Source organism: Lonchura striata, chromosome 1A (assembly GCF_050655825.1).
Source record: "Lonchura striata isolate lonStrDom1 chromosome 1A, ASM5065582v1, whole genome shotgun sequence".
Lineage (NCBI taxonomy): Eukaryota > Metazoa > Chordata > Aves > Passeriformes > Estrildidae > Lonchura > Lonchura striata.
In genome coordinates this window covers 5,953,568-5,970,802 of record NC_140741.1, presented here as the reverse complement: position 1 = coordinate 5,970,802, position 17,235 = coordinate 5,953,568, and positions in this window count along the sequence as shown.

Here is a 17,235-nt window from a genome sequence, read left to right as displayed (position 1 = left end):
GAGCCGTGCCTCAGGTCAGGACCCTGACAGAAAAATCCTCTTAATTATTACAGGACTGGTCCAAAGTCCATTAAAGTTAATTGAGAGACTTGACACCATGGCCCAGAGCAGCCATAACAGGATTATGTGAAAAAACATTTGTTAATCGATCCAAGGCAAATATTTGGCAGGCTCTGGCTTGAATCAGAAACAGCTGCAGAGTCCAAAAAGCAGAAATCAAGCCAGAAAACAACACTGTGAAGCGACAGCAGGAAGAAAGTTGGTGGCAGAACTTGGGCCAAAGCACAGGACTGGGTTTGGATTTGTCTTTTTGGGTTTTTTTTATAACAGACCAACGCAGCAAGAATGATTTTAAATGGATTATATTATACTATAACTCAAAACTAGAAACCTGGAGATCAACAGGAGCACAGGCCCTATCAAATAAGATGCATTTTCTCTAAGTCACAGCCATAGGTCCATGGTGTGAGAAGTGCACTGTCCAGGGGAATGCTGAGCACGCAGTACCCTGGAATGTCCCTGGACACACAGCCTTGAAGCAGAGGCTCCTTACATTCACAAAAACCTCAACAGCAGCCTCAAAAGTAGAAGAATCCAAATTTTTGCCCTGCTGGTTTTGGAATATGGTACACCAATCTTTTGCTTGAGGATGAGAGCTGAGTGGGAAGCAAAGGATTTCCTCGGCCTCCCTGGTTATCTGCTCTGGATGAGTTAAACTCTTTAGAAGCCTAAGGGCTGCTGATCAAGGAATTCCAGAGATGAAAATTTGGAGAACCCAGATATTCCATGGGAATACCCAGATTTTGCTGTTCACATTGGATTTCCCCAGTTTCAGAGCCATTGTTTTTACTGTCAGCAGTACAGATTTTTGGAGCAGTTGAGAAACTCACTAAAGTTCCCAAAAAGTAAATAAAGTATTGTCCTTGCCCAATACAACAGAAATTCGGGAGAAGATATGGCTATACAAGAAATTGCAGGAATTCAGGGAGACACATGAATATATTTGAAATAGTAGAGGCCATTTAGATTCAAAGTTCTTGACTTGCCCATGTCTCCCCAAATATTTTACAGACAAAATAACAGAACAGAATTCCTTTTGGGCATGAGGACTACAGAGCAGTCAGCATTTTTCATTAACAAATGTGCAGACAGAGGAGCAGAGCTCACTCATCTGTTTTGTCTTGTCATTGAGATTTAACTGGACCTGAGCAAAATTTTCAGCAGAGAAATGTGATTCATGATTTTAATGACACTTTAAAACAAATCAAACCATTTTATTCCTTTCACTTGGGCAGTAATATCCTCCTTTAAACATACTATTAACTGTCTCAGAGTTTGTACTTTGAGAACAAAATACTTTCATTTGCTTTATAAGAAGAAATAACATATATTTATTTATAAGAAGAAATTCAGATATAATTCAGGTAAATTTAAACACCCTCAAATTTCAGAGGCTTCTTCTAAAGTTGCTTGTGTGATTTTCCATCAGCAAGAAAATTAACTAAAGGTTACATTTTATTTCTGTATTTTGTCTGGTATCCTGTTATTTCATACAAAAATGACTCAGGACCATTATTTTAATCTGTCAAGCTTGAGAATTTTTTTCTGATAAAACTTCATTTTAGAGCTCTAAGTCCCCAAAATGAAAATTTGTGTTCTTTTATATCATTCAGTACTTACGGGATAGTGCAAAATTTTTATAAATTTATTGCATTTCAGATTACAATGCCAAACATAAGGTTTATTGTCAAATAAAGCATAATTTTTGGTTTTTGATTGGCTGCTTTAGAAGGGTATTGCTTCTCCTCTAAAATTGTCTCCACCAAATTATTTAACTGGTTTTGTTGATAACTAATTATGGAAAGTATCCCAACCAGAAAAAATACACTAAGTGAAATAGTGTAGCCAGGCAATATGCAATAAGAAAAAATACTTTGGAAGCCTCTCACAATGAAATTAACATACAAGTAAAAATAAAAACCTGAATAAATCTCCAAACAATAAAACACCGTCCTAATCTGCTTAATTTTCTTTTAGCTCTTTATCCACCAAAAAAAAAAAACCACCTCAGGTGGTATTTCCTGATGGATATCACAGACTCCAAAATCCACAGAAATTCATTTGAAATCATAAGACACTAAACATTTTTTGGAAACAGAGTGTGTAGGATCATGCAGCCATAGAATAGTTTGGGTTGGACAGGATTTTTAAAGCTCATCCAGTTCAACGCCCCTGTAATGAACAGGGACATCTCTGACTAAAGCAAGATGCCCAGAGTCCCATCCAACTTGACACTGAATGTTTCCAAGGATGGGCATCCACCACTGCTCTGGGCAACTACTGCCAGTGCTTCACCACCCTCACCATGAACAATTTCTTCCTTAAATCAAGTTTGATTTTCCTATCTTTTAGCTTAAAACCATTATCTTTTGTCCTATTGCAACTGATCCTGTGGAAGAGTCTGTTCCCATCTTTCTTATAGGCACCTTTAAGTCCTGAAATGCTACAAAAAGGACTTCCCTAGAACCTTCTCCCGACTGACCAACTCCAATTCTCCCAGCTATACTTGGTGCCTCCTCTGGACTCACTCCAAGAGATCAAAGAATCATGGAATGGTTTGGGTTGGAAGGGGACCTTGAAGCCCATCCAGTTCCACCCCTCTGTCATGGCCATGGACACCTTCCACTATCCCAGCTTGCTCAGAGCCCCATCCAACCTGGCCTTGGACACTTCCAGGGATGGGGCAGCCACAGCTTCTCTGGGAAACCTGTGCCAGGACCTCGGCATCCTTACAGGGAACAATTTCTTCCTAATATCCAATCTAAACCTGCTCTCTGTTAGTGTGAAGCCATTCCCCTTGTCCTGTCACTCCAGGCCCTTGTAGATTATTTCTCTCCATCCCTTCAGGCACTGCAAGGCCACAGTGAGGTCACCCCAAAGCCTTCTCCTCTCCAGGCTGAGCAATCCCAGTTCCCTCAGCCTTTCCTCCCAGCAGAGCTGCTCCATCCCTCTGATCCCCTTGGTGTCCCTGCTCTGGCCTGGCTCCAGCAGCTCCCTGTCCTTGCTGTGCTGGGATCCCAGGGCTGGATGCAGCCCTGCAGGGGGGTCTTAGCAGAATCCCCCCTGCCCTGCTGCCCTGGGGCTCTGGGTTGGGGCAGGGCCAGCTCTCACCCACAGCACCCCCAAGTCCTTCTGCCAGGGCTGCTCCCTCTGCTCATCCCCACCTGGATTGATCCCAGAGGCTGTTCTGACCCAGGTGCAGCACCAGCAGCTGGTCTTGTTGAACCTCATGAGATTCAATGATTCAAAACTCTGTGAGTTTTCATTTCACCAGACTGCTTCACATGAGAATTGTGCTAAAGTGAGAGGAAGGACATCCCAGTGCCTGGGATATGACATTTCCCTCTTCACTGCCTCAAGCTGCACAGGACTTGAAGATGTGCAATGGTACCACAGTGTTTGAATAACAGCATTCCTCCACCCCAGGGGAAAAACCAGCCACATTCAAGCCTCTTGGAGGAATTCAGCAAAGGCGTGAAACACAGCTGATAAGAGATGGTTCCTTTTCCAAAGGCAGGGTTTCACTTGTCACCTGGTTATCAGGATCTTTTTCCCTGTGAGGAGCAGTAGCTCTTGGCTTTCTCCACTCACTGATATCAGCAGGAGGGGGAGCCAATTTCTCACTCAGAAACCACCAGCTTTGAATCAGCTGCAAAAGGGATGGCATCTTGGCTCCTGTAGGAATGTCCTGCACACACACTCTGTCCTCCTGATATACTCATTCTGCTACATATTATTTAAAAAAAATAAATTCATATATCCTGTGTAGACTAAGAAACTGAAGGGATGAAACAAAAGGCTGTGCTTTTGCTTCACCTCTTATAAGCAGAGTAAGGAAAATTCTTTCTTCTTTTCACTACTTCTTCCTCTGGAAGAGCCCCTGGGGTTCTCACTATCTCTTCTGTGCAGCTTTCAGAGTGGAGTAGGCACAAACATCACCATGCAGACTCCCCAACATCATCCTGAATTTGAGGCCAGGAACATCCACCCCCTGAGCCACTCAGTGGGGCTGCAGGCAAGGGCAGTCACACATCATCACTCCAATATCTTAACCTCCACCCTGAAACTCAAGGTGATTGGGATGAATTCAGATGCAGGGACTCACGCCTTTGGAATGAATTACCAACACATTTATCCTTGCATACCATTGCATCCATTAGTCAGAGAAAGGCTGAAGGCTGCAACTTGCATACAGAAGATAAACTGTCAAATTACCCTGCTGCTGCAGCCCGCAGCCACTGTCACTCAGCAGATCACAAAGGCTCATCATTTATTGTTATTTTTACTCTCACAGAAAAATCACGGCTGTTTCTTTACTTACTTTTAAATTCCAAGCCCTTCATCCTAAACCAACTGCTTTTGAGCTGTGTTCCTCTCTGTCCATCCTGCCTGGCTGCAGCCAAAAGGTCTGCAGCACCTGATAATGTTTTCCACATTTTCTGCAACCTACAAAGTACAGGTGATTCCAATGAACAGGAATACAGTACAACCTTCCCTGGCACAGTAGGAAATCTTGCAATAACACCCCATGAGAAATGAGTGGTTTTCATTTACTCAATGTTCTAAGGCAAATTTCTCTTCAAATGGCACTAGTAAACTTCAAGACTATTTTAGGCAAAGAAATGAATTTCAGATTCATATATTTTAAATGGTAGGCAGAGGACGTTTTTCCTTCAATACTAAAACCTGGAGGTTTGCTAGAAACAATAGATCAAAGCAGGAATTCTTTTCCAAAGTGTTAATGAACTCCAGAATATTAGTGCATTATTTTTTTCTATATACCAATTATTTTTTTTAACTTCTGCAAAAAATCCCCAAATCAAGAAGAGGTTGAAAGAAAATGGATACATGGGACAAAAGGACAAATATGTTAACATTCCAGCAACTGTAACTGCCTTCTTCGGGTCTGTTAAATATCTCAACAGCCTAGACCTTACAGTAAACTTAAAAACTGAGAACTGATAATAAAAGTAGTTTTGGAAGTCTTTCACACTTACTCTGTTCTGTGTTGAATTGTTCAGCTTGCAGGAACAAAGCCTTGTTTAAAAAATATCCCTCTTTTTTACTGCTTTTTTCTGCAGAAGCAACTGGGGAATTGAGTCAGGCTGTGTTCTCTCCGGCTCACATAACAGCAGTAATAATAAAGATCCTGCCACTGCTCCTTATTTATTCCTGCCTGAGACAATTAAACTCAGCTCAGCTGTGTCTGCTCTGCAGTGCTACTTTTAGGAGTAAGGAGAAGGAGGGTCCTTGTAGGGAATCCTGAGCATTGAGAAGTGCCTTCAGTGGAACCAAGATTCCATACTTTGGGGTGTTTTTCACCAAAAGACTTTACAGTCTGAGTCCAGTCAACATCTCAAGCCCAGCGTTCCCACTGCAGCACATTTTAGGCCTCTTTGTGGCATAACCAGCCCCTAAGATAAGCAAAAGTTACCCAAAGTAAGAAGCTGTGAGTCAGGTAGATTTGACTACTCCTTGGCAACTCTGCCTGCCAAAGCAGAGTGGAAGAAGACAAAGCTTATCTGGCTAAAGACATGAAGACAGAAAAATAGATTTTATTCATTAAAAAAGTATTTTCTTATATTTCTAAAGGAATTTATATCTATAGATCCTACAGATAAAAACAACAAAAGAATTTGAAATTCAAAGATAGGATGAGATTTCACCAGAGCAGGGATTTCTCTTCCTTGCCATGACTGGCAAAATGTTTCCACCACAAATCCAAGCTGTTCATGGGGAAAGAAACACAGAGATCATGACTCCTTTCTCCCTGCAATCAGATCTAACCAAAATGCATTATTTAATGAGTGAAGCACAGCTTTGGATGCTGTGGTGCCTGGCACCAGTGGCATGTTTTATTCTGCCAGCCTGATGCGACCTTTTGTCCTTTCAGGTTAGAAAGGCCACGAACCCACCAGCTAATGCTATCAAAATATTCCAGCAGAGCCACTGGAAGCACTGCCCCTGTTTGTTCTTTGGAGTGTTGCTGATATCACACACTTGCAGCAGTCACAAGGCCTTGCCACAGTGTCTTTGGCACAACGTGCTCTGTTGTCACTGACACGTGCCAGCTGGCTGCTGCTCCCCACCCCAGCAGTGACTGCATCTCAGCAGCACTGATGCATGTAAAACACTCACGCTTCCCTTGGGAAGAGAGAAGACAATTAATATTTTAAATATTTTCTTATTCTTCAGGAGCATGTAGGATATCCAGGGAAAACTGATCCCCTGCAGGCATGGCAAGGGAGGAGCTTCCAGGCACTCCCTTCTGCACACCGTGGCTGACTGTGAGATGATTTCTTTGCACAAATCACTGGAATTCATTTTGTCATCCACACAGGTATTGCCAACCACTGTATCTCCTGGCATTTTCCTCAGCAACTGAGTCTGCCCCATGGATTTGGCCTTGGAAGGTGCACAGAGGAGACTGGGACAGACCCAGTGGCTCTTCTGAAGGACACAAGAGCTGCTTGCCCTTGACACGAGGATCAGAACCAAAATCTATGTTCAAACTTGTGGCTGCTGCACCTCATTAGAACCATACAGCCTAGATATGAACCCTAATAAACAACATATGGGAAATCTGGGGTTCTTATCTGCCAAGAAAGCGAAAACAGCAAAAATTTTTAATCAAGAAATAGGCTGCAAAAAATAAGTTGGGGATAGAGTGGTAAAACATGTTGTGTTCTTCCATTTTTGTGAGAATGTGTCAAACATGCATAAATGAGTAAAGAAAAGTAATACCTGGTACTCTCTCTAGCAAAAGGACTGGAGCTCAGATGTGCCTGCGAGGCAAACCCTGTCACACAGCACAGCTTGGAAGCTCACTATCCCACAGACTGCCCCTGAGGCATCTCCAAAACACCCTTCTTGGGAGTGTAGGGGAAGAATACCCTCCATCACCCTGCTTCCAGGCTGTCTCAGGACACTCCAGAGCATTTTGCAGCAACCTCTGTGTCTGACTCTCCCCCTCCCTTCTGCCAGCACATCCACACTGGGATGAACACTTGGATTTCCTGCCCTTGATGGCAGCCTGCTGCACCAGGTACTGCAGGAAGAAAAGGGGTGATGGGGAGGATTTTAGAGGTATTTATTGCCAAATGGGAGATTTCAATATGCAAAGATCTATCAATCCAGCATATTACATGCAGGGAGATACATCCATCAGATTTTGTTTGTTTTGTTAAAAAGAAAGAAAGGAAATAAATGCCTGAAAAATATTCTTCTCTGTGCTATAAACACATCAGTGCTCATTTTCTCTATATTCTACTTTGGGCCATTCTGTGTAAAATCTTTAATTAAAGTTTTTCTTTGAAATTGTCATCATCAAACCAGAAGAAAGAAAGTAAAAAATGGAAGGACACAGCTGTGCATATATGAAGTGCTATTCAGTACCAAATGAATTGGAACAAAATAAGTATCGTGACTGTTATGCTCTTAGTTTTGGCTCTCTATTCTCAGTAGCACAGTCTAACTTGTCACTTTATATTGATTCCATCTGTTTACACTCTGCAGAGTATTGGCTTCCTACAGTGAACATTTCCTATTTACCAGCTGGTAAAGATAGGCCCAAACCAGATAGAAAAGAATTAGACTATTTTCAGATCCTCATAAACATAAAATCAAAAATTAATGGGGGAGGGGAGATAAAAGTAGAGGGAGGGAGTAGAATATATGGGTCTGATGCTTGTTTAATATTGATAGTCCTCTACAATCCATTAGCAATTTTTAGAGACCTTGAAATTTGTGCAATGAGCACGCCAAGTAAATCAATTTTCACTCCTCTTTACTTTCTTCTTTACATGAACAGCCTGATTGTAAATGTGAATCAATCACAGTACTTCAGTAATCTTTAAATAGAAACAGTTGGGGTCTGAATCTGGCTAATATAATATTCTCAGTCCCACCAGACTTCTCTGAGTGAAGGACTTCCACAGAAAATGGATGTGCACATGCATTACAGAGCCATCTTTACACTCTAACAAACTTTCTTTTTCACAGTGGTTGGTTTCTTTTCTTAAGGAAATGATAATTTGTAGGGAGCAACTCACTTCAGGAGAGTCGTATTGCTGCCATTAAAAAAAAAACTTGTTCAAGTTGCAAGCTCTTGAACAAAGTTGGAAGATTTTTAATATTTCATTAAAATAGAGGCTCCTTTCTATGCCACCATGTCCTTTTGCAAGTGGGAATCAAATCCTGTCCCTGCTTTTGGAGTCTTGACAGCCAGGTCAGTGAATCATAGATCATGAAAGTTGAAATAGACTTCCAAAATCCTCAACTCCAGCCTCCAACTGAGCACAAGCAATACTGCAAAGTACCATGTCCACTCGTTTTCTGAACCCTCCCAGGGTTGGTGATCCTACCACTTCCATAGGCAGCCTGTTCCAATGCTTAACCACATCTTCAGGACAGAAATTATTCCTAATATCCAACCTGAGCCTTCTGGTGCAGCTTGAGGCCATTTCCCTTGGCTTGAGACTAACTGCTGGGATAGGTCACAAATAAATATTTCAGAGTAAATGAACTCTTTAGTGTGTTTGAATGACTGTCTGTGTGCATCGTGCATCTATATCTCTTGCATTTATATTTACTTCTTTAACTGAATTGTTCTTGGGACACATGGATAGCAATAACCTTGCCTAAAGATAATAATTGTTTCTGTTAATATACTAAAATACATGTAACAGCTCTGTTTCACAATGCTGTCGAAAAAAAAACCACAGGACCTTGTAAAATAAATATAGCTCTAATTAGAGCTTTGGAGGATATTTTCAATTCATAAATTCTGTAACAAAAAAAGCATTTCAGCAGTTTCTTTTGTGATAAGAAACGCTTAACATGAAAAAGTAAACGTTACTCTTCAGTTAGGTGCATATAGCCAAATGAATAAAAGCTATGGCATTAATAACAACTATACCAAGTTATGATTGATAGGCTTTTCTAGAGCGAGAAAAGATTGTCTTGGATACAATCTGTCCTAACAGCCTTGCGATATGTTAATATTTTATTCAGGCTAGAGTCAGGATATATTCAGATGTCCTACTCAGTGGAAGAGAAGCAAATGGGCTGCAAATACAACTGCAGCCCTGAGGTGCAATAACAGCTGTGAAATCAGAAAGATTTTATTTCCTTCTCCCAAATTACAGGCCAAGTCCGTGCCAAGCACAGCAGGAGGTTGGATTTTCCTAGGAATTTACATCAGGTTATGTTTAATGTATTTTTTCTTCTATGAGCAGTTTTAGAGTAGAGCCAACAGACTGTCACACAGTGCTGTGAAAGGCATGGAATACTCTTCTGTGTCCTGGTAAATAATAACTATTATTTAGTTGCTAATGATAGCGATATGTGACATTAGGTAAACTTGCAAATGCCCAAACATACTAAAATACTGTGATTATAAACAAATTTTCATGGCTCCATTTGTGCAAAGTTAAAATAATAAAAATACAGAATTCCCACAGTCAAACCACCACTTTCTCTTTGGTTTGTAAGAGAGGGTTTGTGCTGTTCAAATTTGTGTTGAGATTTAAGTATCTGGATACATCTGTGTAAAAAGAAGCAAAAAATACCATTCTTTTGATGTGAGAGTATGTTTTACACAAGCCATGCAAAGGTCTGGGCAATTGCAGAAGTTGTGCTGCCATGGGGAATCTAGTCTCTTAAAAAAGTCAAATGTCTTTGCTCAAGACACAAGCACATAATGAAGTAAAATCACAGTGGGACTGTGTCACTCCTACACCAGAGATTTGTAGCAAGACTGCTTGAAAGAGGAGAGCTCTTAGGGTTTTGATGTTAAAAAGGGATTCACAGTGGGGATAAAAGAGGCTTTTAAAATATTCCTTGAGCTGAATAAAAAATGTCCAAACAACAACAAACACCTTAATCATACAAGTATGAATAGATCTGCATGGTATAACAACAGGGCAACATCCTTTAAAACTTTTTACTAAATTGATATCAGTACATCAAGAATACAATCTACTTATCTGAAATGAATTACTACCCCTGCATGTGGTTTCTGTTATTACCCTGGTCAACATATTTTCTCCTTGAGCAGCGATTCCAGCTGACTTAATGTCATTGTTTGGCAGCTGTGGCTGCTCAGCCTGAAAATAAATACAATAAAAAGGACTAGGTGAACATAAACCACAAGTCATCGACAGACAAAACCCACAAGTGCTCCACAGTACCATTGAGCACTGTAAGAACATCAGTGGCAGAGTTTTGTTTTAGCATGTGAACAACTACAAATGGAAGAAAGTGGCTTGATCCTGCCTTTTTTTGGTGGCTGCTCTTAACAGCTCTGCTCTGCTCTTGGAGAAAATGACCACAAATGTGAATCCCTGTGAAATGTGGCTCCTTGACCACAGGTGTGATGACTGTTAGTGTAAAATAACTTCTCTTGAAGGATTTTTTCTTTTGGCTGCCATCTAGAGAACAAAGGGCCATCTGAAGCTTGACCTGACCTTTGGAATGTCAGTGTACTCATGCGTCCCAAGGTCAAGAAATTACAGCACAAATTGTCCCCTCTGCTCTGCTCAAGTGTCCTTCAGACAACAATCATGTTTTCTCCTCCTCTTCTCCCCAGCACACACCTCCAATCCATTTGTCACCAGTAAGTTCCAAAGCCTTTTAAAAGGTGAAAATACATCACCTTGCTTTTGCTTTTGCCTTTTGCTTCCTCATCCTATTGATCTGCATCGAGCACTGTCACAGGTAATTTTTAGTCAACTACCAGCCAGGTTTACTTTTGCAAGTAGGTTCTGTGGGTGCCAAATTACACTCTCTGCACACCCACCTTTGCTCTCAGCCTCAACTAACTGCTTCTGAAAAGCCTTGTGCAATTTGAGTCGGATCTCTTTTTTTGGGCAGTGAAGTCCTAGAAGCCAAGCACTGCTGTCAATTCAGCCTCTGAATTCTGTGCTTTAAACAGAGAACATCTCTGAAAATTCCTCCCGTCCCTGCTCCTGGAAAATGTTCCTGTGTTGCAGGAAGATGTTACATGGGCCATCTACTTTTCTGAACTGAAGAACCACCAGAGAAACACAGACTTTGGTCTCTTAGAAAGTTTCAAGTAGGAGGAAAAAAGCACCTGCACTGCCCTCCCGTGGAAATCTCACCAACCTGTGCCTGGCAGCTAGAGCAAAGCCCTGTGCTGGCATTTCAGCTTCTGCACAGAGCACTCAGCCCCAGAGAAGTTCCCTAACAAACCAGAGAGCCAAAGGACAAGATTGCCTAAGCCTGATCCTTGCTCTCCATGTTTCAAGGAGTTTAAGAGGAAGTCAAGAGTAACATATACTCTGCTTGAGCGCTGGAAGAAAATCCAACTGCAAGCGTACAAAAAAGCTTTACATTTTATTATATTGCATGTAATAAAGAAAAGATTAACCTTTTATTCCAGGAAAGTTCTGTCATTTGTTATTTAATTAGTTTTCACTAATTAATTAGAATTTTTAAGCTCCCCTGTCTCTCTGGGAGAAAGTGGCTTAGGTGCCTCCCTTTTCCTTCTTTTCTTTTGCTGCTCCTCTTCTTCCTCCTGCTTCCTTTCAAAGTCCCAATCCCATTTTTGTATCCTCAGTATTACACTCCCTCATTCTCTCTTTGTCTGAGAGTTTTCTTAGCTTTGCACTTGCTGGGAAAAAAGTGGGACCAGAATTTACAGAATATTTTTTGAGGTGACCTCTTACTGAAGGCCAGATCATATAAACCCAGAAGACAAAATTAAGGAAAAAGAATTTCTTTGCAGATCCTCTTGCAGAATTTAGTCCTTTATATTTCACTGGAGGAGTGAAAACTATTTAGTGCTCCAGTAAGAAAGCTACTGTGACAGCACAGATTTGCTCAGGGTTTTTATTTTTATGCAGAGTACAATTTTACTTTCCATTTTACTTCACTGAAGGAAGAATCCAAATTTAATGCCAGTTCACACATAGCTGGTGTCTTCACAACTATATTAATGAAAAAGTACGAAATGAAGATGAATGTGAGTAGTTTATTACACAAGTATTGAATCCTGGAATGTTATAACTTTTCCATCAGTGGGTCCCTTGGCTTAACTTCCCTGTTTCACTTAAAGACATGCCAAGCTGAGTGACATGTTTTCAAATTACAGTTAAAATCAATCAGTTACAATTTCTTCCACACACAACAACTTTCCACTGTTACTTTATGGAACAGACTGATTAGTCTCAAAGGCTCATGTGGCTTAGCAGACCATTCCCTTCATCAACCTGGTAACATTCCTATGGCAACTACACTGCTTGCACGTACAGAAAAAGTAATTTTTAGGAAAAAGTGTAGCATATCTCTGTATCACTAGAAGCTTGCATTAGCAGTTACATTATGGACTGAGAGATCCACAACTCACAAGTGATTCACAACTACAGGAGAAATTTGACTGCAAACTACAAAACTCTTGCCTACCTTTTGAACATGCTGGTACTTCTGGCAATTTTAGGGAAGTTTGACAGGAAAATCAATATATGGCACAGTAAATTTGAAAGTATTTGGGGTCTGTATGGATAAGGCCTAAATTGATATCAGATTTTTTAAATACTTCATTTGGATGACTAGTTCCTCAAACTAAGCAAAAATAAATTTCTCTCATAGCTTTGGTTTTTTTTGCACATTATACATTGCTACTTCTCAACGATTTGTCCAGAATTAGGCAGGGCATTAATTTAATATCGACAAGTCCCTCTCAAAAACTTGCAACCTACAAACCTTTCCATCATGTAAGATACATTTTTTCAAAGCTTGAGCACTATGGACTTCCATATGATAATATGAAAACATGTTCATTCACATCAATCTCACTGGTACATCCCTCTCTTCTATGAAAAACTCTTGAAGTGTTTCAGGAGGATAGGTATCCTCCTAATGATTATTTAGTATTAGCAAAGAAATCAACAGCAATAACCCATTACAGACTAGTCTAAAATGCAAATGTAACAGAGCAGTTCACCTAAATTAAACAAACAAACAAAGGATAGTCAAGTACTTCAGAAAAAAAAACCAAAACTTTTTCACCCCCACATCCAGTACAGAAATTGAAGTGTACAATAATGCTGGTGCAGACTGTGCATCAGAATCCTCCTCTGTTTTTGATAGGCCTCAGTTATGATATGATATAAACACCCAGTGCTCCTTCAGGTCCAATCTGATGGTGGTTTATAAGGTGACAAATTCCAAAAGTGAGCAGAGAAGCTCTCCGTGCAGACAAAATCCAGCTGGTCTCTGACTCAGAGTTCACAACCTAATCTATGCATACTCATAACACCGTATGTATATGAACTTAAGCTCTGAGATAGTCTCTTAAATAAAAAAAATCTGCTGGCAAACTGCAGCTCTTTCACATAGAGAGACACATTACTCAAACAAAATCTCATGCAAACATTTCCAGTTGTCAAATTTAGGTCACATTGCTTTTGCAAGTTTCCCAAAACTTTCACTGGAATAGGTTTAGACCATGTCTTGCACTTTTTGATGTTATTGGTCTGGAAACCTGCTCCCACTTGAAATTTTGCTCTTGACATAAACAGGGAGAGCCTCTAAACAATTATCAACAGCAATGACACAGTGTGGCCCTGCCAGCACAGCATCACATTACACTTCTGCTACACAGAAGAGAAAGGTTTCAACACCTCCTGAACTCACCCTTTGAGACTGTCAAAGTCTGACCAACATCAAGCATCTGAAATGCTTTCTTTTTCCAGTTCATCTTCTTTGTCAACTATATTTTGAAGTAAGATCTGTCCAATGTCCCAGGAGAAAAATTTGGGATGTGGGACAGAGGTCACAGATGTAGCTGTAAAATGTATCAGGCAGTCATCCAGATACTCCTAAGTTTGGCAAAATCACTTTTGTTTTTGAGAATGCGATATAAATCAGTTCCTTTCTATAAATTTAATAATATATAATGTAATTTCCTATATGTATATGCAAAACAGTTATTGATAGGTCCACAGCTTTGAAAGAAATAAGTAGCCAGACACAACTTACAGTTGTGTTTCTAAAATGAAAAACTCCAGGGTTTCTCTTTCTGATGCTACAAACTAAACAGTAAGTTGGAATACACATTTAAGTTTTAAAAGTTAAAAAATATTTGAGTGCCCAACTGTGTTCCGTGACAGCTGCACTCACACTTCAAACAACAGAGAGAAAATCATTGCCCTGTACAATTTAGAGACTTTATTCAGTTATTGAGCTTTGGGTAGGGATGCCACATAGCAGTGGGGTTAAAATTCGTTGTCTGCATCAGGGATCTGTGCTTGGTGTGTATCTCAGCTCCCTTCCCATTAAAAGCACCACCAGCAATGGAGAGTGCTGTACCTGGCAGTGCAATAGAGTGTACAGGATGATTAATTTCACTTATGACACCTCTGATATTTCTTTGGTCTGATATTTCTTTTGGATTCATGATGAGCCAAATTCAGCCATAGCAATGAGCATTTGTTTACCTTTTACTTGGATCAAATGAGGTTTTGAACACAAATTTGAACTCTAGGGTTAGTTCATAGGTGTTTGTGGTTTTTTCCAAGCTTAGGATCTGCTCTTAAACAAAACATAACTGCCTTCAGAAGAAGCTTTGTTTACAAAAAGCGAGATGGCAAAATGCAGCTTTTTGTTATTTACAGCTTTGCTGCAGTTTTACGAGAGGCAATTTTTTTCTTATGCTCATCCCTTCCTTACAATGAAGGTGCACAATCATGGATGCCTTGCACATTTCATTTCAACTTCAAGGCATTCTGTCAAAAGAAAGCATTCAAATTCACAGCTGGATACAGCTCCAGTGAAATCAATAGAGCTGTCACAGCTTACTCCTACAATGAATCTGACCCTAAATCTAAAACTGCATGGCAAGGAGAGGAGGAAAACTTACACAAACTGCGATGGAGGAAGCCTTACATGATAATAATTAAAAATTACTTGCAAGAGAAATGTCCAGGTTGAGATTAACAGCAAAATCATACTAGATTAGAGCAAACTATAGATCTTGTTCAGAAGATGAGCTTCCTTTGTAAGTGTATTGTCATTCCAAAGGAGTTGTCAAAGGATAAGATGTGTACCACACCCAATATAATCAGAACCAGTGGTCTTGTAGTGACTTCAGAACAGAAATTAATCCAAAGGAGGCTTCTCTCTAAAGCTTCAGTGGACTCCAGAGCAGGGAAGGAAATAAAAACCCTGTTTCCTCACATACAAGCAGGAGGAACAAGAGCTGTGTGAGCAGTGTCCCTCTTCCACCTTCTTCCCATCTGCAGAACTAGGTGGGTTTAGTTCATTGCAGGATCCAGCAAACACAGTGTGCCTGACATGACTTCTGTGGTTGTGCTGGATGCTATCTCCTTTTCCTTTCTGAAAGGCAGCACTTTCAGATATGCAGTTTAGAGTAGGAAGCTGGAGTTTTAGACTAACTCCTTTGCCACAGAATTATACCTGGAAATGTTTTCTGCTGTTATCTTGAAGTCTGTGCAATTAAAGTACTCTAAAAATATTTAAACCCACCACCTTTTAGTTGAGAAAGCCTGCTAGTTTGTTAAGCAGCACAGCTGCTTTAAATGCTGATATTGAGTTCCAGGGTTTGACGGAGAAAAATGCATGTACCAGACACAAGCTCATTACACTAATTACTCTGTTTCATGAGGAGATAGTATTAATTTTGCAGGAAATCTGCAGCAAACTACTCTGCAAGTCCAAACAGAAGAGTGAAGTGGGGAAACAGCAGTCAGACATGGCATTTGCAGAGTGCTCTGTGTGGCTCCACAGGGGCAAAGCTGAGTGATCTGCATCTGCTCCGTGCAAGCACCCAGCTCCAACTGCTCCTGCAAGCAATGCTCTCAGCTCCAGGGAAGAATCCAAGAGCTTAGGGCAATCTATGGGCCAAAACCTTGGCAGAGGCCTGATGCCTAAAATTTTTCTTCTGATTTTAGGCAACAGGCTGCTCCAAAGCTTATCCAGGTATGATGTGGCACTCATTTTTCCCCCTGTGTAAAGAGGTTAAGTGCTGACAAAACAAGGGTGACCCAGGGGATGGTGCTATCATCCAATCTTTTTCATAGTGTTTTATAGTCATTAGTCATAAAACACTTTTGTATATTGACATTCTTATGCACTAGATCACAGTGTAGTTCTAGTGATACTTACAAGGTTAACCCAATCACACTTCAAAGGAAATATTTCAAGACCTTGTTTTCTCTATTACAAATGTAATTCAAAATCAGAAATTTGGTTTCTCTCCAAGCTGAGTGACAGTCAGAGAGTACAACATATTTCCTCTTCTCTCTGATATGTGCCAATCAACTGCATCGTGCTCCTGCCATTCAATTATCACAGTATAGAAAGCAAATGTTAGCACAGGGAATTGTGTGAGCTCTGCAGCCTTCGAGTTGTTCTCTATCCTTTGTCTCCCCTGTCCAGCTGAGAAGGAGGAGTGATAGAAAGGACTGGTGGCATCCAGTCAAGGTCAACTCACCACTCAGTCAATTACAACTCGGTAAAGGGAGATATGAAGAAAAAAAAAAAAAAAAGCAGATATTGCACAGCCAAGTGAAAAACAGCAGGACAAGAGCAAGACTTACTAGTCACCCATTGAAAGTGCAGCACGGTGCAGCATTTTGCATAGGTGGGAAAGCCCTTCTGCCTCCCACCCTGAAAAAAATTCACCCAAAATGAATAAACAAAAGAGCCCACCACAGTGGCTGATACACTGGCACTGGGACCTGTGCAGGTTTGGCTCCTTAGAAACCATGAACAGGGAGGGTCATTTCTTAGAGATCAAGAACTCAAATGAACCAGTCCTGCCTGCAAGGCCTACACTTTCATAAATATGGGCAGTAACCCATGTTTCAGACAACAAAAATGTTTCAGACAAACACACACATGATGATTCTCCTGTGGCCTGCTCAGATACTTGTACCAGCCCAGGGAAATTCAGAGACCAGCCAGAGGGAAATTCATAGACTTTTCAACACTACTCAGTTCCTTTTACCACATCAACAGCTATATTTGAATCAATTTGTTAGCAAAAGGACTGCCCAAAAAGCAGATGCATCAGCAGCTCTGTGGCTCAGTAACTGGACTACAACAGGACTATGGTAGGTAGTAGCACATCATAATGCTGCTGAAGTCATTAGCAAAGCTTGCTTTGACTCCAGAAAATCAGGATGAAGCACT